Raw genomic sequence first — 22,752 nt, 5'->3', positions numbered from 1 at the left:
CATGCATATCTGCATCACTCTATCAAACACTAGAATCTCAACCATCCAATCAACATGCTCACTCTAAGGAACAAACTAAACATAATGCTTCATTAGAAAACCCTCATCCACATTAGAAAATAGTGAATCCACACCAACAATAACAAGCTCCACATCAACAACAATATGCAGATCTTCATCAACAGATTCCAAACTCACTACAGTAGCAATCTCATTGCTCACAATAAGATGCTCTGCAACATACAACTCATCACCAACATCAATCAAGTCATCCATGACAAAGTGCTCTACAATTTCCATGTCATACCTAGCCAAATTATAATGAAAGCAAACCTCTTCCCCAACAGCAAAAAGGTTTGGAATATCCTTAGCAACAACCTCAAGTTGCTTTGCAAGTTCTGTATCAAACTTCACAAATTGATCAACAAAACTAGCATCTTCTACCTTGACCTTGTCATGCCATCTTCTCTCATGAACAAGTCTCTTAACCAGCCAAACAAATCTCTTCCAAATTTGTAGACTCCAACTCCACAAACATCTATAAAATGCCTTCCTCATCTTGTCCTTATCTCAATCAGCCCAACTAGTTTCAAACCGAGCAACCTCTTCCTTAGCTCAATCAGCCAAACTAGCTTCAAATTGAGAAAACATCTCAAAAAACCTCCTCTCCACCAAATCATAGAGATTCACAATCATTTTAAGTTCCAATCCTCTCAGAGCCATCTTCCAAGATCTTCGTAAACATTTCGCAAGAAATCCTTCTCACACTCCTTGTGACAAAATTGAATTGTTTACAAATCAAATCACAACTTGCCACCTCGCATGAATAATCAGGAAACACATGATAAGTCCAGGAACATGGATCTGCAATCCACAAACTCTTTATGATCATGCCTCAACAAGATCGACCTTCCATCTTTGCATCCATTGATCCATCTGTAAGCCCTTTTCAATTGCAAATTAGAACCATGATCTGCCACCTCACAACCAAGATATATAAGATTCTAGAAAGAACAATCTACCATCAAAACAAGATCTTCTCAGATCTACTTCTCCAACCCAAGTCCTGGTGCAAACTACCACAACTTCGGTGATCTACCTACACACTCAGGAACAACTATGTTCTGATGCCACATGATGCAACACAAGGTAGGAGAATCCCCAAAGGAGATGTCATAGTCCCTAGCAAATAACCAAACAATAGAAACACAATAACAATGCAAGATTTGATACCAAATCACATCTCTTTATTTATAAAATAATTGTTTATGGGTAAAAGAATAAGGGTAAAAGTACAAAGTTGTGTCACCTTTTAGGCTCACTTATCAAAATGACTAAATTTGATTATTTCTATGTAAAAATCAATTTTATTCAAACATATGATCTAGAAAAATTTACTCTAGCTATGCTATATATGATCTCACACTTTTCCAATTGAAAATGTCTATTAAATGCATGTTTTATACTAATTTGTATCCAATTACTAAAGAAATAAAACTATTCCAAAAAACTGACATTTCAATAACTCTTACTATTTTTTATGATATTTTTTTATTAACATATAAACACCATTTTATAGAGTTCAAAGTCAAGAATATTCTAATATAGAGTTTATATTGTTTTAATTAGATATAGTATATTGCAATTAAAAAATTCTACAAGTATGTATTTTAACATGCAAGAAGATGTCAAGTTTCAGAATGGAAAAAATATTAATCATATCCAAAAAAATATAAAATCACATGATGTTCTAGAGGAGAGAGTCCTCTTCAATAATCTATAATTTTTATTTTTGTTAGAAAAGATGTGCTTTAAAAAATGTGGTGGGAGATGAAAACTATCGATTTCAGATGAGTTAAATTTGAATCATTATAAAAGATAAAATATAGGTATAAAGCCAACTTTTATTTTTTATTGTTCTAGCTATACATGTTATCTACAACATAATCTAATATTGAAGGGAAATAAAATTATTTCCACATTATTTTGTGGTGGGAACTAGACCCCTAATTTTTAGCAAATTTCAGCAAGTAAAAAATTCTTTTTAAAAATTAAGAAAATATATCAATTCTTATTCCAAATAATTATTAAAAATTACAATCCTAAAATTCATCCATTTTTGTACATTTTGTTAGTTTACTTCATTATCAAATTCTAAATAATCCTACCATTTTTATGTCATTGAAGATGAATAGTGATACTTTTGTTAGCCTTTTCCTTTATAAAAGTGTGACACATGTTTGTACTTTTACCCATAAAGTTGTGTCACCTTTTAGGCTAACTTATCAGAATGCCTGAATTTGAGTATTTCTATCTAATTTTTTTTTTTTTTTAGCATATGATCTAGGTAAATTCATTATAGCTAAGTTATATACAATATCACACTTTTCCAATTGAAAATGTCTATTAAATACATATTTTATACTAGTTTGTATCCAATCACTAAAGAAATGAAATTATTTCATAAAATTGGTGTTTCAATAACTCTTACTATTTTTTATGATAATTTTTTAATAACATATGAACACCATTTTATGGAGCTCAGATTCAAGATTATTCTCATATAGATTTTATAGTTTTTAAACTAGATAAAGTATATTGTAATTAAAAAATTCTAAAAGCATATATTTTTACACTTGAAAAGATGTCAGTTTTGAGAAAGAAAAAGCTATTAAATCATATTATAAAAATATTAAAATTATATGGTGCTCTAGAGGAGAGAGTCATCTTCTAGAATGTATAATTTTTCACCTAGCTAGAATAGATTTGTTTTGAAAAATGTGGTGGGAGATGAAAACTATTGATTTTAGGTGAGTTGAAATTTCAATTATTATAAAAGAGAAAATATAGGTCTAGAGTCAATTTTTAATTTTGATTGTTCTAGATATATATGTTATCTATAACATAGTCTAAGATCAAAGGAAAGTAAGTTTATTTCCATATATTTTTGTGCTAGGAACTAGACCCCTAATTTTTAGCATTTTTTAGAAGCTAAAAAATATATATAAAAATTAAGAAAATATATTAATTCTTATTCCAAATAATTATTAAAAATTATAATCCTAAACTTCATCCATATTTACACATCTCATTAGTTTACTTCATTTTTAACTTTAAAATAATAATACCAATTCATTGAAGTTGAATAGTTATACTTTTGTTAGCCTTTTCTTTTACAAAAGGGTGACATGGGTTTGTGCTTTTACCCTTTTATGTAATATGCCTGGCTATAAGGCCTTTCGGGTTATAACCAAATACAACAGCAATTACAATATTAGTTTTGCATGATCTAGTGAGATCAAACTTACAAACCGAATCTCAACTAGTCCAAATACACAACTAGATAAGAACACCAAGAAGAATCCACACTTGTACCCTCAGGTCCACCAAGCTATTCTTTGGTTCTCAAGCCGTAGCCCTAGATCTTCTCCAACTTTATCCAAGATCCAAGTCTAAACTACCACCCATTAAGCACTCTATCCACACACTCACAACTCCATCACAATCCTTCTATAAACTACCTCACATTCAGTGCTCTATCCATAGACTCGGGAAAACTCACCCTTCAACTACTCCCCAAAATCACTCCTCTCAAATCCTTACCAAACTCTAAGCCTAAAAACCCTATTTATACTTGCCAAAATGGCTTATAGAATATTCTAGAACATTACAAAATATAAAGGCTAACCCAACAATGGTTTGCACATATCCCAAGACAAGATCTTATCATAAATTTCAAGATCAAAATAAATTTCGCAAGTCATATCACACCAAAAACATAGAAAATCGTCCAAAATTTTGACACTTAGCATCAATAGGAAAAATCGTCACATGAAGAACCACTCTACACATGAAGAGCCACTTGGTACACACTATGTAACTCAATGCACACTACAAAGTAAAATGTTATAACATGCTAACCTAAGTGTTAACATGATGTGGAATAACCTCAACTTGGCTTAAACTACAAAATTACTAGCACTCAACAATTGCTATAACTTGGTAGCAACCAACACAATCAGTGGGATAACGCAATGGCCAAGATTCTCTTGCATCAACCTTTCAACCTTCATATTTATTCAAAGATGATCTAACACCTCTCCTCTACTAAATAGCTCCAAAAATTCTATGCCTTTTATCATTTATGTCATTGGCTATTCCATGTCAAATCTCTTTACCCAATCTGCCACATAGTTGTCTATAAAAACACAGCCAAGAACAACAAAACAAAGACAATTTTAATAAGCCTTAATTAAACTTTTTGTACATTATATTCACAACTCAAAACTTTGATGTACCATGAAACAAATCAAAATGCATGACATAGTTGAAGAATAAATGTAAATAACTAGAGTTTAATGAATATGGTTGGAAAAGGTGGTTGGGCAACTCAACATATTTTTCATGAGCTTCCAAGGTTGTGGTTTGAGTCAAACGATAATAGGAAAAGTTCACTATTAGTTTCATTAGTATTGGTTGGCTAGCCTTTATTATTTTGATGAAAATTTATTTTTTCTTTTTTTCTAGTGTCATATATATTAGTAAGTGAGAGTGGAACTTATGACCTCCTATACGAAAGTCACCTAAATTCACCACTAGTGGGAGAACATTGTTAAAAGTTATATTTATTTCATAAATTAATTTAATTTTTAATATTTTAAATTCTATATATCACAAGAAATAAAGGTGTTCAAATTTTTTTTGGGAGATATATTGATTTGCAATTTCCAAATATATTGGTTCTCTTAAACATAATAGTAGTATCAAGCTAAACAATTATAGATTTCTTCTTGTGGACAACAATTACCTTTATGGAAAGAGCGTTAGTTTTAAAATGAAAATATAAACTATGAAACAATTGATTTTCTATTTATAGACATTGCATAAAAAAATTAATTTTAAATATTTTATTTATTTATTAAATAAATAAGAAATAATAATACAACTTAAATCTATATTTATTTTTTCACAATTTGTTTTCACATAAATAGCACTATTTATCCATATTCAATTTTAGTATAAGATATAGTTTTTATTTTACAATTCTAATATACTTACATAGTTCCAAAGATTCATTAAAGTAATACTATATTCCATCATTTGAATTTGAATTTGAATATTTTTACAAATATATTTTGGTACTTAAATTAATACAAAAATATATGCATAAGTAAATCAATGTTTCTCTAGAATTGTTAATAAGAGATAGTACCAAGATTTCTAATAGGAAGAAAATTTGCAACGCCAACAAATAATTATGAATCATTTAAACTAAACTTGATCCGTTGATAGATGCCATGTTTTTTTTTTTTGGTGAAGAGTGTGTTTATCTAAGAGCTTTTTTATAAGATGAGAAACAATAACTCTTCTATTTATGAATATAAATTTTCATTTTAATGATAGAATTAGATGAATTATTTTTTCTAGAATAGTCAATAAGAGATCGTACCGAGATTTTTAATAGAAAGAAAGTTTGCAAGGCCAACAAAAAATTATGATCATTTAAACTAGACTTGGCCCATTGATAGATGCCATGTTTTTTTTGGTGAATAATGTGTTTATCTAAGAGCTTATTTATAAGATGAGAAACAATAACTCTTCTATTTATGAATATAATTTTTCATTTCAATGATAGAATTAGATGAATTATTTATTAGTCCCCACTAAGACTATTGTTTTCGCCTACTCTTTTTAAAATTAGTTTGCATCAAAATCTGTGTATGAAAAATATTAATGAAAATTTTCAAAAGTTTTTAGTTTCTTTATTTTTATTTTAGACTTTTTAGAGTATTTTCTTTTTTCTAATTGGTCTTGCATAATTTTGCTAGTAGTTTTTTAAATTTCTTATTTGAAACTTTAAAGAATTTTTTCACCACCAATAAAAAACAAACACAAGAAAATATCTACGTAGTGTTAATGGTTTAAAATAATAAATGACACATAGCATCTTTACGTCAAAATTCCTTTGAGCTAATTTTTTTTTCCCTTCTCATGCAAATTTGACTATGTCTATCTAACATAAGAAATCTCAAAGTTTGAGAAGATTAATATTTTTTAATTAAGTTGTTAATATTTTAATTTTCTTGTTTTGGCATTTGGATTCAATTTGTTTTCTATCATAGTTATATTAGGTAACTATTTAATATTTAATTTTTTTTCAATAATACAATATATCTATTTTCTATTATGTATTCTATTAAATTAATATTTCATTGAAAATTATATATATATTAGAACATTAGTTTAATATATTATTAACAATTTTAAAATTATGTTAAATTTTATTTAATAAATATATTATAAATTAAATTAATTAATTATTATTATATTAAAAATTTTGATTAAAATTTAAACTAGCTTATATATCTATAAAATAAGCTGAGAGATATTTTTGTTGAGGTGCCTATTTTGATAATCCCATAAATTTCATCATCACATATTTATGTGAGTCTAAGAGGTATGAGGAAATGATTTGAGAATTTTGATTTGCCTCATTTTTACTTTTCCATTTCCTCTCTATAATTTTCACAATTTTAATTATTATTATATTTAGTCTATTTCTATTTTGTTTTTCTGACATGTAAATGAATGTCAATTTTTTTTGAAAAAAATTGACATTCATTTTTGAGGAGCCTCCTGATTGGTTTCTCTAGTTTGCATACTCATGGGGTGGACCTAATAAGCTTGTCAGATATTTGGGGATTCCCTTTTCCATCTCCGCATCTCTCAAAGACATGTGGATTTGGATTAAGGATAAAATTGTTAAGAAGCTCTACAAATGGGATAACAGGGTGTTGTCACTTGCTGGTAGAGTGCAAGTGTGTCAGAAAATCTTGTCATCCTATAGTATATACTACTCCTCTGTCTGGATGTTTAGTAACTACCAAGTGTTTGAGATTCAAAAAGCCATTAGGAGATTCTTATGGTCTGATGGCAAAGGTCACAAGAAGAAACATGCTATTAAATGGAGTTGGTGCCATGTTGCCAAGAACTTTGGTGGCTTAGGCCTAATTAACCTTAGGATTTAAGGAATTTCCCTTGTTGCTAAGTGGATCTTTCAGGCTCTTGATGGTCAGGAACCTTGGAAGATTCTTCTTAGAAACAACATTCAGTCTGGTTATCCTAAGTAGGCCAAACATTGGAAAAACCTTCCTTTTACTGATCTGGTTGCTGGGTCATTACCTGTCTCTGTCCATGGTTTTCAAGTCTATATGGAAAGCTTGGGAGCTTGTAAGGGGTTTCATCTATAATTCCAACTTTGCCAGTAATAACTCTATTCATGGTGAGCATTCTATATGGTGGAATTTACATCATAATTGTAAGCCTCTTGCCATGACTCAAGGTTGTTCTATGAAATTTTGGAACAACCTTGGCATCCAGAGCTTTATTGACATTTTGGAGAATGATAACCTTGTTAGTTGGCAGGATATTAGAATCAAGTTTGATCTTCCTATCTCCTATAAACATACATATAATATGGTTGCCAATGCCTGCCGCACTCTTATTCTTCCCTGCAAGTGTGATGTGGACTCTCATAGATTTCTAAATTTCCATTGGGATGATGGATCTCTCCTACATAAAATTAAAGCTAAAGATATATATAAGGTTCTCAATAAAGACAACTCTGTTATTTCTCACCTTAATACCACTTGGTATATGAACTTCAACTCTCTTGAATGGCAAAAAAATTCTTGACAGATTTTGGAAATCACATATTCCCCCGAAAATCTTACATTTTAAATGGCAGCTCCTTCTCGATAGACTTCCTGTTAAAAATCATGTTGGTGATGCTGAACTTTGTACTATTTGTAGGGTTCCTGAAAATTTAAGGCATATATTCTTTACTTGTCAATTTGCTAGGATTATATGGAAGTTTTTTGGAATTTCTATAGCTGATCGTGTTCCTATTTTAGATACTATTCTTGGCAACTTATTTGGTCTTTAAAAGGATGCTAATTTTTTCTAGAACATTCTATCCTCTCACATTCTTTGGTTTATTTGGAAATGTAGAAATGAGGACAAATTTCAAGATATTGGTAGATCCCTTACTTTGTCTCATTTGAAACTCATCCATTTTAAGATTGTCTCGCAGATTTATTGCATTATGAAGCTCGAGATGAAAAAGCTAAAAAGATTCCTTCATGATGGGCTCGCTACGATATTCATTTATGAGATGAAGCATGGGATGGAATTGGCCAGCATTCTTGATAACCAGACTGCTTTTGGAAAAGCTCTTAAGGAGCTGCTCAAGGAAATACATGAGAACAAAGGCCCCTATTCTGATTAACATGACTTCTTTGCTCACACTCTCGAGCAGAAAAAAGTCGTGTGGATGGAAGGAGAGTTGGGATGGACAACTTGGTTCGATGATCATGATGATGTTTTGGAATAGCTTTTCTATCTCCTCTTTTTGTTATCTCGCTAGAATTGCTACTTAATGTGTTAGTTGGCTATTTCTAGCTGATTGTTGGACTTTGATCTGGGTGGTTGAGGCTTGCCTCCTCCCCTCTTTTGATACTGTACCTCTTTTTTTTTCTCTCGATTATTTAATTTTAAAAAAAAAAATTGAAAATGGAAAATGTTTACATTGAAGATTGCTGCCATTGTAGAAAGCCTCTCAGCTTAATTACAACTTATTTGTAATTTTCATTAAATACTTTTTTTTACATGCACATTATTATTTACTATTGTAATAATTTTTCTTTATATTGTTAACTAATTTTTTTATTTTTATTTTATAGATAAATATTAGCATCTTTAAAGTTCTATAATGTGTTATAATGTATATAACTAATATAATAGAATGTGGAGCATCATTTATTTTTAAACATAACATACATATTATCAAAACCCAAAAAATAATTTTTTCATTCTTACAAAGTTCAAAAAAATATAATTATTATTATTTTAGCTCATTGATTGGACATAGTAGAAACAACTTGTTCAATATTCAAATCTTCTATACTAATCACTTCATTATACATGTAAACTGATAAATAAATCTATATTCTTTTAGTTAATCTAAAAATAAGTTAAATATTTATAGTTTTGGAGTAGTTATGAATCATTTAAACTAGACTTGGCCCGTTGATAGATGCCATGTTTTTCTTTTTTTTGGTGAAGAGTGTGTGTTTATCTAAGAGCTTATTTATAAGATGAGAAACAATAACTCTTCTATTTATGAATATAATTTTTCATTTCAATGATAGAATTTGATGAATTATTTATTAGTTCCCACTGAGAATATTGTTTTCACCTACTCTTTTTAAAATTAGTTTGTATCAAAATCTATGTATGAAAAATATTAATGAAAGTTTTCAAAAGTTTTTAGTTTCTTTATTTTTATTTTAGACTTTTTAGAGTATTTTCTTTTTTCTAATTGGTCTTGCATAATTTAGCTGGTAGTTTTTTAAATTTTTTATTTGAAAATTTAAAGAATTTTTTCACCACCAATCAAAAACAAACGTAAGAAAATATCTATGTAGTGTTAATGGTTTAAAATAATCAATGACACATAGCATCTTTACATAAGAATTCCTTTGAGCTAATTTTGTTTTCCTTCTCACGCAAATTTGACTATGTCTATCTAACATAAGAAATCTCAAAGTTTGAGGAGATTAGTATTTTTTATTTAAGTTGTTAATATTTTAATTTTCTTGTTTTGGCATTTGGATTCAATTTTTTTTATATCATAGTTATATTAGTTAACTATTTAATATTTAATATTTCTTTTATAATACAATATGTCTATTTTGTATTATTTATTTTATTAAATTAATATTTCATTGAAAATTGTGTGTGTGTGTGTGTGTGAATTAGAATATTAGTTTAATATATTTTTAATAATTTTAAAATTATGTTAAATTTCATTTAATAAATATATTTTAAATTAAATCAATCAATTATTATTATATTGAAAATTTCAATTAAAATTTAAATTATAACTTATTTGTAATTTTCATTAAATACTTTTTTTTACATGCACATTATTATTTAATATTGTAATAATGTTTTCTTTATATTGTTAACTAATTTATTATTATTATTTAATTATAGATAAATATTAGTATCTTTAAAGTTCTATTAAGTGTTATAATGTATATAACTAATATAATAGAATGTGGAGCATCATTTATTTTTAAACATAACATACATACTATCAAAAACCAAAATATAATTCTTTCATTTTTACAAAGTTCAAAAAATAATAATAATTGTTATTTTAGTTCATTGATTGGGGATAGTAGAATCAACTTGTTCAGTATTTAAATCTTATATACTAATCACTTCATTAAACATGTAAAATGATAAATAAATTTATATACTGTTAGTTAATCTAGAAATAAGTTAAATATTTATAGTTTTGGAGTAGTTACTTATGTTTACATTATCTCAAAAGAAATTAATTCATTTTCATACATACAAATACATTGCTAAATATAGATACAAAACAAAATTTAAAATAAAGAATATTTAAAAATAGACCTATTTTTCCTCTTTCCAAGCAATTTCAACTTATCCTTTGCTAGATATGAATGCTATTTTTTTTTAAAGTAATGTAAAAACCAAACCTTGTCTCTTAAATTGTGACACTTAGACCTTCCTAACATTTGTTTTGGGTTTCTTTTTTAGTTATTTCAAATTAAATTTTAATCAATAATAACATAATTATTTGATATTTTTATTAAATATGATATATAAAATTTACATTGGATAATTTAAAGATTATATCTTTAAATTAAAATAAATATTCAAAGAAATGTATTATCTTGATACGTATTATACATTATTTATTTTTAGTTATATTTTATGTAATAAACTAAATATTTTTATTTTAATATTATCTTAATGCTCATTGCATCAAAAATGTCTATCCAAGCATCAAAAGGGTGTTGAGAATATATTTTAGTAGAATTAACACTTCAATTAAAATTTAGATGATAATAATGTTCTCAATTTCAATTTAATTATTAAATGCAGACAAACACTTTTTGATGCCTCTATAGACATTTCCATCTCATTGAGGTGATGCTCACAAAGGTAAGCATTGGACCTTCTCAAGAGGTCACTCGTCTAGTAACTCCATAGTCAAATTATGATATTACCACCAACACTTAGTTTTGTGGTTTATAAGTCAAACTCATTAACCCTTAGCACTTGTTGTGCACATAGGTGACTTTCATCTAGAGATGTACCTTGGCCCTTCCTAGAAGCTCACCTCATAATCCTAGTACTAGCCACTTAGCTTGCTACTACATTCACAAAAGAATCAACTAGTATTGTGACTTATGAAACATGGGTCAATAAGTTTGAGTTAAAAGTGACAAATAAGTTTGAGTCAAAAACTATAACTAATAGTAATATCGTAATATCGTATTAGTATTATAAAACTTAGATTGTGGACATTGTTAGTTTTTTTAGAGGTTTGTACTTCTTATGAAAATGTAGTTATGTGAATGTGGAATGTCAAGAGTTTAATGGAATGTACATCTCACTATATGAGAAAATATTCTAGAGATTAATTTAATCCATTTGTAGTACTAGACATTGAGATACATACTTTTTTTTAGTTGGTCTTAGTTTGGTTGCTCACATAAATGTCATGTCTTGAAACATATAATTGAAATAATTGTGTTCAATCCACTCTATTGCACATACATAATCTTTAAGATAATTTTTTGCAAAATGTATCATTAATTTGAATATTTGTTAAGTTTTTAAATATTTGTATAAATCCAACAATTTTCCCATTATAGATTATTGAATAACATTTAAGTGACACCTCAAAGAGAGTAGGTAGATTTCCACAATCCATGAAATCAATTGCTATTATTCGTCGCACTTCCAACCTTTTCAAATTACAAGTCTCTATTTTTTCCTAAGGCGGGACTCCTACTAGAATACACCTCTTGTTAAATAAGAAACAATTCATACTTCAACCTATAAGATAATTTTAATTTTTAATTTTTTAATACATTATTTCTAATTTTTAATTTTATTATGATCATACTCTAATTCATTAATGTAATATTCTATTTCATTATTTGAACATAAATTATATATTTTTTACTTTTTTACCATTAGTATATTACATTCCGTAGATCTATATAGAGTTATATACTTCAGAAAATAAATTTGTTGATCTAAAATAAATGATAACAAAAGAGATAACTAGTACAAATATTTTCAATACAAGTGATATTCAAGAGCTCAACCAAATCAATATTAACCATTTAAAAACCTTATTTTCTCAAGTATTCTTAGAAGGCCAAAAGAAACTTGGTTTAATGGGAAAGTCCATATTGTAAGTACCTTGAAGGTGTTGAATTTAAATCTTCTACAATACCCGATAAAAATATTCTTAAAATAAAATTTAACAATATTTTATTTATGAAACAATTATGTTTATAAAACTTTAATAATATAGCAAAATATTAAATACCTAATCAAGATTTTGAAATTCTTCTTAACAATGTAACTCATTCTATAGTGAAAGGAAATGTATCATATAGTATATCTATATAGAGTAGAAACTTCTAGCTTAAAGATGTTTTTGATATTAAATTAGTTTTCCAACATAAAATCACATATTTAGCACAAAAATACATTTGCCATAAATTTATTTTGTGACACTAAATAAAAAATAAATTTAACCTACATTTTTTTCAATTAAGATGGCATGTATGCTAGAATGATAAAGATGCGTCTATGATTAGTTTATTTTATGTGACCAAATTACCTCTCATTTACCTACAAATTTCCTTCCTAAAGGTTACATGTACACTAGAGTCATTGAAACTTCAAACTTAAAGCATGCATTGTTCATCTATCAAATAACACTACATAAAGATTTGTGTAAAATAAGGAACCTTTTGTTATGAATTAAGAATAATCTCTAACAATATAAACATGTATAAAGAACTCATTTTACTATCTAAGAATAAATTCTAATAATATCATAAAATTATATTGTATACTACATTAAAATAAATAAATTAATTAATTAAAATAAATAATAAATAAATCTTAAGGTTTGAATGAGATATGTAACTCCTACCCATGGTGTGTGTTGTTATTGCAAATTCCCTTCCTCCAAACCTAGTGCTAGTACATCTAGATTTGCACCCTATCATTTCTGCACTATTGAACACTTGTGATACCTCTTCTGGCTTTAGGGTTTAGGTGTCCTCTTCTAGGACTATCTAACCCCCTCTCCACCCTCCCCCAATGGTTTTTTTCTTCCTTGGTGTTTTGGATCCCAACAAAACTTAGTTGAAGGTGGACTCGGGGAGGGCGGAGATCCCTGAACTAGGATAGAAAAATATTCTTCTTGGTTTCAAGGCTATTATTTCTTTAGAATATGTGCCTAGGATTTCCCATGGAAAATATTGTCTTGACATTAGGGTAAAAGAACAAAGTTGTGTCACTTGTTATAAAGAGAAAGGATCTTAGAACACAAACTTTTCAACTTTAATGACATAAAAATGGTATTTGTAATTAGAATTTGAAGAATATGTATATTGATCAAATGTGTGAAATTGGATAATTTTATGCCTATAATTTATTTTTTAAAAATTGAGTAAGAATTTATTCATTTTTTAATTTTTAAGTCCTTTTTTTTAACTACAAAAATGTATAGGTTGTACTTTCCATCAAACAAGTATAGGCAAATCATCATTTTTTTCTTTAATTTGAAAATAATATTATATTTTGATATATATTTTGTTTTTTTTATAAGAACTTGAGTTTGACCTTATTTGAAACTAATAGTTTTTACCTCTTGTTAAAAGATCTTTATCAAATCTATACCTTTTTCAAAAGTAATTACGTATTATTGAAGATGACTCTTTCCTCTAGGGATTGATATAAATTTTAATTTGTTTTGATATGATTTACTATTTTTTTTTCACTTTTTTAGTGAGAAGATTATCAAATGTTGAAATACTTAATTATAATATTTTTAAATTATAACAAATTATAACTAATGTAAACACTATATAATTTATATAGTGATAATATTGATGATAAGATCTACAGAAGGGTATTTTTAATTTTATAGTTTTGATAGAGAAATGATATTTGTCCAAAACAAGTTTAGAGGTCCTAAAAGGTGACATAGGTCTATACTTTTATCCTTTAGTTTTCCTAATGTAGTGGTTGAGAATATTTCATTGGGATTTTCTTACGACTTGGTGGGTCATTTTGTTTGTTTTGACCTTCCATCAAAATGCTTCGTAAATGGTGCTTGATAAAATGGAGACTCAAGGGCTCAATTAATAGGATATTTCCTCTATTTTAGTGTGATCTTGGAGAATAAGTGAACACACCATGACACTTGCTAAATGGAAACCTATTTTTGATATGATAGTAGATTTTCTTCATATGGTGCTAGTCTGCATTAAAATTCAGGGTCTCCCACTAGAATTCTTGGATGAGAAGGTTTGTAGATAGATTGAGGATTCTATTGGCTACTTTATTAAAATGGATAATGTTACTTTGAGAAAATCTAAATTATTCTTTGCCAAATTTTGTGTTAACATGGCTATAAACAAAAACTTGCTCATAGTGATGGTCTTAAAATCTAAATGGTGAAAGTGGAAACAACCCATTGTCTATGAGAATGTTGTTGTCTTTGGTCAAAAGTGCTCTTCATATGATCATGTTATTTTAATTGTCTAATGAACCATAAAAAGGAGAAAGGAAATAAAAGATAAGGATAAGGTGACAGTGGAAGGAATTGCTAAACTAGGGAGCTCTTCTAGACAATGTTCTAACACCAACCCCCCACTCCTTAAAAGAATAATGGAGATGCAAAGGCTAATAAGGGGAGCAAGGATCACCCATTCACTAAATATTTTGCCAATATTGTCTCTTAACCTACAAAACAAGGCAATGAGGAGTATTAATTACTTAGAGGGATGAGAAATCCCTAAGGAGGGTAAACCATGCCTGAAAGGGTCAACAAAAGAGAAGATTATTTTGCAAGCTTTGATAGCTGGGCAATACACAGGTATGAAGGAGAAAGGTATGGTTCCCCCTAGTTTTGAGGAAAACCCCTTCAATGTAAACCCAATGATCTTTGGTGCTACTATTCAAGATGGGATGAATTTCTTGTTAAGTATGCTTGATGGAAGAGAAAGAGGTAGGAAGATGTTGGGTGATAGTGATTGACTTATAAGCTTCTTGAATGTTTCCCATGTCCATGCCAAGAATGGATTACCTCTAGGGCCCCATATATACTATGGAGAACTATACTAAGGGTTGGAGAATAGTAAAGAGAAAGACCTGTAAGGTAGAAAAGGTTGATCCAAGATCAAAAACTAAAATAGGGAGATCTTTAGAGAGGGTGATTAGGACCAAAGTGGCAACAATAGACATAGCTCAAGGTACAAAATAGGTACAAAACATACCTTGGAGTACACTTGGAGGTGTAAGAAATGAAGACCATTTTCTAGAATTCGAGGGGGCTCAATATCCCTAGAAAAAAATATGTTATTAAGAAATTTTTTATTGAAAATAAGGTGGATATTCTCCTTATTTAGGAAGTTAAAATGACTGTGAATAATTTTAAAATTTAAATTGTGAACTATTTATTTCTTGGTACTTTTTTTCTTATAGATAAGCGGTGATTATTTCTAGTGGTATTGTAACTATGTGGAACCCAAATAAGGTGTTGGGTAAGGATGTACTCACAAACCCTCATTTCCTTGATATTGAATTTGAAGATAGAGTGCATAAATGGATTTTGGTAAATTTTTATGCCCTCAACACTATAATTGGATAGATCCATGCTTAGGTAGAATCCTCAAGAGAAATTGATGCTCATCAGGGTAGTAACATTATTTGTGTTGGGAATTTTAATACACTATTTTATCCCTCTAAGAAACTAAGTAGACTAGAGGACTACTCTAATAGAATGTGTGATCTAGATGATTTCCTTAGCCATAGTAACCTCCTAGATATTGATCTCCAAGGTTCATCTTACACCTGGTCTAATATTAGGCCAAGAAATAATCTTGTTTAGGTTAGTTTTGATAGAGTTCTAATCTAAGTGGATAGGGATATCCTCCCTTTTTCCTCCCTCCATGCATTCCATAGGATGCTATCTTAACATTTCATTATCCTATTTAGTTAGGCTAGTTTTGATTCTCCAGGTCACAAACCTTTTAGATATGAGATCATGTGGCATGTGTAACCTCATTTCAAGGATAGTGGTAGAATATTAGAGTGGAAGGTAAAACTATGTATATAATAGCTAGAAAATTAGAGAGTATTAAAAGGGAGGTGGGTAGCTAGAGCAAATCCACTTTTGGGAATATTCTTAAATACAAAAAGATATTTAGAAGAAGCTTGAGGATACCTAGATTATTATGGATAATGAGGAATACTCTCAGGAAATAAATGGGGAAGAAAGCAAACTAAGAAATGCATGGAAAGAATTTTTTTGGAGGGAGGAAATCTTATGAAATAAAATACCCCGGATCTAATGAATTATAGAGGTGAGTAGAAACACTACCTCTTTTCATAGGAATACACCAATCTGTTATTTTTTCTTAATCAATCATCTAAATGAAAATCAATCTCACATTCACCAATTTGATTAACAAATGGAATATCTCATGTCACTCAGTATAAGTGTACTTAATTTGACTCTTCAAACTATTGGTTATATCATCAAACTAAAAATAGAACTTGAACAAGAGTCATAGATTGATTTTGATCTAGCCAATGGAATAATTATTGTAATTGCTTGAGGACATAGAATTTTGAGAGTGTAGGAATATTCTAATATATTCCCTCTTATAAATATAATTATCAATAATTTATATCATTAATTAAATAAATAAATTAATATTAGAATATTCCTTACATTAATTAATTATTAATGTATAACTTAATAAATTACTAGAATATTCCCTCTTATAAATATAATTATCAATATTTTATATCATTATTTATATGAAATGTATAGAAATGAGATACTCAAGTTGAACAAGGAGAACCTGCTTGCATGGAAAAGTTTGATGAAGTTGCACACTGCTAGTATAGGAGATTCAATAGTATTTTTCCTACAGCATAACGACATAGAAATGTCCTCACCTATGATAGCCCAATAGATAAAGGAGAAACAAGAATATAATTATGAAATATTGGAGGTTTAATCTTCCCTAAGTTACTAAAAGTTTGATGACATAAAGGAATGCATTAGTTGCAAAAAAAATGTGGGAGAAACTCGAAAAGATCCATGGAGGAGATAAAAATGCATTGAGAGCCAAATCATAAAGTTTGAGAGGAAATTTTGATGACATAAATATGATGGAATAGGGTAACATCACTCAATATGTTAGGAGAATAAAAGATGTGCTGAATTATATTAGAGGAGTTGAGGGAAAGATAAGTAATGAGACTATAATAAGAAATGCATAGAAAACCTTACTTCCTACTTACTCTATTAGAGTTTTTGCAATATAAGAACTAAGATGTACTTCTAATAATGATTTAACCTTGCATAGTCTGGTTGGTAGACTTATAGCTTTTGAATTGTCAAATTTTGGTAATTTTTCTACCCCTATTGTTGAATCTTCTTTTAAGTCATAATTCATTTTACATAGTCCAAGAAGAAGAAAGGAAAGTATGAGGATAGTGAGAGTGAATCTTTTGATGATAATCATGAGGATCTTGAATCATTAATGGTTGGGAGACTACCAAGAGGAAAAAATAAATTCAAGGGTAAACTTCATATAATCTATTTATAATGCAAAAAAGTTGGTCATATTTTTGCAAGGTGTCTTGATAGGGAGTGAAAAGGATGAAAGGAAAGATGGAAAGTTCAACTAGAAAGAGATAGAAAAGACAAAAAAAAAAGGATACAAAGACTAGAAGGAAAAAGGTAAGAAGTCTTGATACATTATTGAAGATGGGACTCATATTAATTCTAATAGTCATGATGAAGAGGTTGTTTATGTTGCAATGAAAGATGATTCTAATGAAGATGAGAAAATTGCACTTATTTCAAATATGAGTAAAGTTGATAGATGGACAATTGACAGTGGTTCCTTACATCACATGAATGATGATAAAAGTAAGTTTGAAACCTTAGAACATTAAAAATGATGTTTTGTTAAGTTTGGTAATGATGTACCATGTATTTTATAAGATAAAGGATCTATTAGATTGACTAATAAGATCAAATGTGATAATGCTTATTGGGTTGACCAACTTAACTATAATTTTTTAAGTGTGGTATAGTTGAAAACTTCAAGTTACAAATTTTAATTTCAACACAAGAAGGCTAAGATCTACAATGGTTTTGGTGAACTAATTGGAAGTGGAGAGAAAACTAGAGGTAACTTGTTCTATCTAGACATATCTAATGGTAGATTCTTGCTTGCACAATGTGATGACATTTGGTTATGGCATAAGAGAATATGTCATGTGAACTTTGATAATTTAGTAAGCATTAGTAAGATGTAAAGTGTAAGAGGATTACCAAGATTTAAGAAACCAGATTATGTGATGTGTAAACAATGTCAACTAGGAAAAATGACAAAGCTTAGTTTCAAGAGTGAGGCTTATACTTCTGATGATATCTTAGAGTTGGCTTATACTAATCTTTGTAGACATGTTAGAGTGCAAAGATATTATTGTGACAAAAATTTGATTCTATTTGTTGATGACTACTCTAGAATGATGATTTGATGTTTCTTAAAGAAAAATATGATGCATTTCAAATGTTTTAGTGGTATTTGGCTAGAATTGAAAAGGAAACAAGTAAAGCTTGAAGTTCAAGATATCTGATAGAGGAAGTGAGTTCATATCTAAGGAATTCAACACATTCTATAGTGATAGATGAATCAAGAGATGCCAAAGACCCCTCTATAGAATGGTATAGTAGGGCTAAATAATAAGTGTAAATGCCTTTTCTATTTCTTTATTGATTAATTTGCTTCATTTTTTGGCACTGATTTATTTTCATCCACGTATTCTTCTAATTCAAGTTCGCATTGGATGATCATAATTTGAATCTTCCATGATATGAAGTTTGAGTCACCTTCAAGTCTATCCTCTAGTCATACATGGTTCACCATGGTTGTAATTTATTTTAAACATATTTGAAACTTGAATGAAAAACAATTATTTATACTATATTAGTTTGGCTCTAATTCCATATAAATGAACATTAGATCTTGGATAGAGTGATAGAAGTTGATGTAAGGCTCTTTGATTTAGGTTACAATTTTAAAAAAATTATATTTGTAATATGCAATATAGCATAAGTATTCTAAATTATTTTAGATATTCAAAATTTATATTAATATAGATATTAAAATTTTCACACAATATTCTAATATAATGTAGAGTATTTATTGTAGATCAAATGGGGATTGCAACTATGTAATTTGTTGTTGTGGATACTAGTTATGATGTATATAGATGAATGTTCTCTAGATCAAATGAAACTCATATGTATTGCAATGAAGAGCTATTCCCACATAGGGAGGTGAATCCACATTGTACAAGTACCATGTAGGGTCATTTCCTTACTTGGACATGAACTAGTCAACAAAACAATCGATTTGAGCATACCTAATATTATAAGGTGCGAAGTATATAGTTAGTCCAAAATTAGTGATCATGATTTCCATGCAATTTTTTAATAGTATCTTGATAATATATGAGTCCTTCTAACAATAATGAGATGAGGTTGATCCATATTAGGTAAATCATGACACAACAAAACACACTCGCTCGTGCGCGCGTGCGCGCGCGTGTGTGTGTATAGGTGAGTTTATATGTATATGTGTGTGTGTGTGTGTATGTTTATGTATAATGAAGGGTGTTCCACTTAATACCATAAACACATAACAAAAAGAAAGAAACAATAGAAATTGTGAGAACAAAATAAGGGCTTCTTATTATCACCACAAATGCAGAATTACAGAATTCACAATTACAATATGCTAACCCAAATGGGCACCTTCATTGTAGTAATCTAGAAGATGAAGTTGTGAACTATCACCAAAAGTTGTCCTAGATAATGTTTGCATATTTCTTAAATAAATAATTGTATGCTGCCCAAGAAGGTTCTAGATACTCAAACTTAATACCTAGGGCAGACAGACCCTAACAATAAATATAAAGTTGGCCAAATACACATTTAACATTTATTTTGGATGTTTTGGTCAGCCCAACTTTGAAAGACCATAGCTCTCAAACTATTGCTCTAATTGGCTATTATAACCATTTTTTTGAAACCTCAACTCCTAATCTACAGGCTCGGATCAGCACAAACACCCATCTATCAAGTTTTTGGGTCTCATCCGAGCACTTTAAGACCTCCAACAATGAGCTTGAATTTTATTTATATCAAAATTATAAACCAAAAATATGAAATAAATCCATGAATATTCATGATATGATACTAAGATTCAATTGGTAGGCTAATATATCAAAGATGAATATCCACCTCTAAAATGTGGACATTTTGAGTTCATATGCTCCACTTAATTTACCATAAACACTTAACAAAAATAAAGAAACAACAATTGCGAGAATAAAATATCGACTTCTTATTACCACTGCAAATGTGGAATTAAAGAATTTACAATTACAATATGCTAACCCACATAGGCGCCTTCATTACAATAATTTGCAACACAAAGCTATGAACTATCACCCAAACTTGTCCTAGACAATGTTTAGGCATTTCTTAAATAGCCAATTTTATGTCACTCAAGAAGGTTCTAGACACTCAAACTTAATATCTAGGGCCAACAGATGCTAACAATACATATAAAGTCGACCAAATACATGTTTGACATTTATTTTGGACTTTTTGGCTGTCCCAACATTAGAGGATGATAACTATTAAACTATTGCTCAGATTGGCTATTATAACCACTTTTTGAGAACCCCAACTCCTGATCTAAATGATTGAACTAGTGCAAGCACCTATCCTTCATGTTTTTAGGTCTCATCCAGGAACTCTAAGGCCTCAAATGGTGAGCCTAAAGTTTTTATATATCAAAATTGCAAACCAAAAATCTACAATAAATTGGTGAATGTGCATTATATGATATTGAAATTCAATTAGTAAGCTAAAATAACCAAGATGAATATCTACCTCTAAAATTTGGACATTCTGAGCTCATATTACACACTTACTAAAAGTAGTAAGTTCCTAGAAATAGTAACCCCCTATCTAGAAGTCCTAAATAAAATAGAAAAGGTTGAAAAATAAAAATAAAAAAATTGGGCGATGCAATATTTTCCTCACACCTTTAATACTCTTGCATCAATATATATATATATATATATATATATATATATATATATATATATATATATATATATATATATATATATATATATATATATATATATATATATATATATATATATATATATATATATATATATATATATATATATATATATATATATATATATATATATATATATATATATATATATATATATATATATATATATATATATATATATATATATATATATATATATATATATATATATATATATATATATATATATATATATGATTTACCACATGCTTAAACTTGACTGAAGCTATGATGTTAATAGTTTTTACCACTTCTCCTTTACAATTTGATATTCCTCACATTGACACTTATAATGGTAAAGGTGATCTTGTAACATATGATAAGATTTACCAAGTTTGATTTAGTGATTGTGTTCATGACCATGGGATTTTAGCTAAGTTATTTTTTTGTACTTTTCATGATAAAGATTTGTAATGGTATTTATCTTTTCCATCTTATTCTATTGATTCTTTTCAAAAAATTTCTATTGCTTTCACACAAAAGTTTCAGAATAATATTGCTCATTTGGTTTGTTTGACTAATTTGATGCCTTTAAACAAGGTCCGAAAGAGGAAGTGACTAAATTTTTTGGTAGTTTTATGAATCTTGACACTCAAATTTATTATCTTTTATATAATATTGATATACATTATATATTTATTGTGAATTTACAAAAAGATATTAGAGATATGATTATGCTTACTGAGTTTGCCTATTTTTCAAAACTTTGTGTAGCACTTCATCATTATAAATTACATGTGAATCAGTTTGATAGAAATACTCCAAAAGCTCATATACTTATTGATAAGAGTGATTTTGCACCTAATCCTAACATATTCCACAAACATAAATACTACATCAAGATCAATAAAGTCAAGAGCACTATAATGATCAAGTCTCCATTGCATATCAAAGTGCCACTACTTATTCCTCTATATATTGGATAAACCATAAGTGCAATCCTCTCTTTAATTCTTTACATTCTCTTATGAAAAATTTTGTTAGTGCTAATATGATTACACTTCCTCCTATTAAACTACTTTTGCCTTCTATAAGATCAAGTCTCTATTTCAATTCTCAAGCTTTTTGTCAATTTTATCACCATCCTGGACATGATACTAAGGCATGTTATTCTTTGAAGAATAAGATTTAGGATTTGATTGATGCTAATATTTATCTACTGAGGGTCAAGATATTGGGAAAAAAATCTATTGTACCTCCTAATAAAAATCTTCAAATTTACACTAACCTTTTACTATGGCATACTAATACTGTTGTTCAATGGCCTTCTTCTTCTTCTCTTGCAGTGAATGTTGCTTATAATACCTTACAATGAGAGAATTATAATACCATAAACATTTTGAAATGTGAAGTTGAACCTCAACCTTCACCTAAGAAAGATATTTCTCCT

The sequence above is a fragment of the Cupressus sempervirens genome, chromosome 7 (assembly GCF_028749045.1).
Source record: "Cupressus sempervirens isolate cs-2001-9-10 chromosome 7, ASM2874904v1, whole genome shotgun sequence".
NCBI classification, from domain to species: Eukaryota; Viridiplantae; Streptophyta; class Pinopsida; order Cupressales; family Cupressaceae; genus Cupressus; species Cupressus sempervirens.
This window is presented reverse-complemented; position numbering follows the sequence as displayed.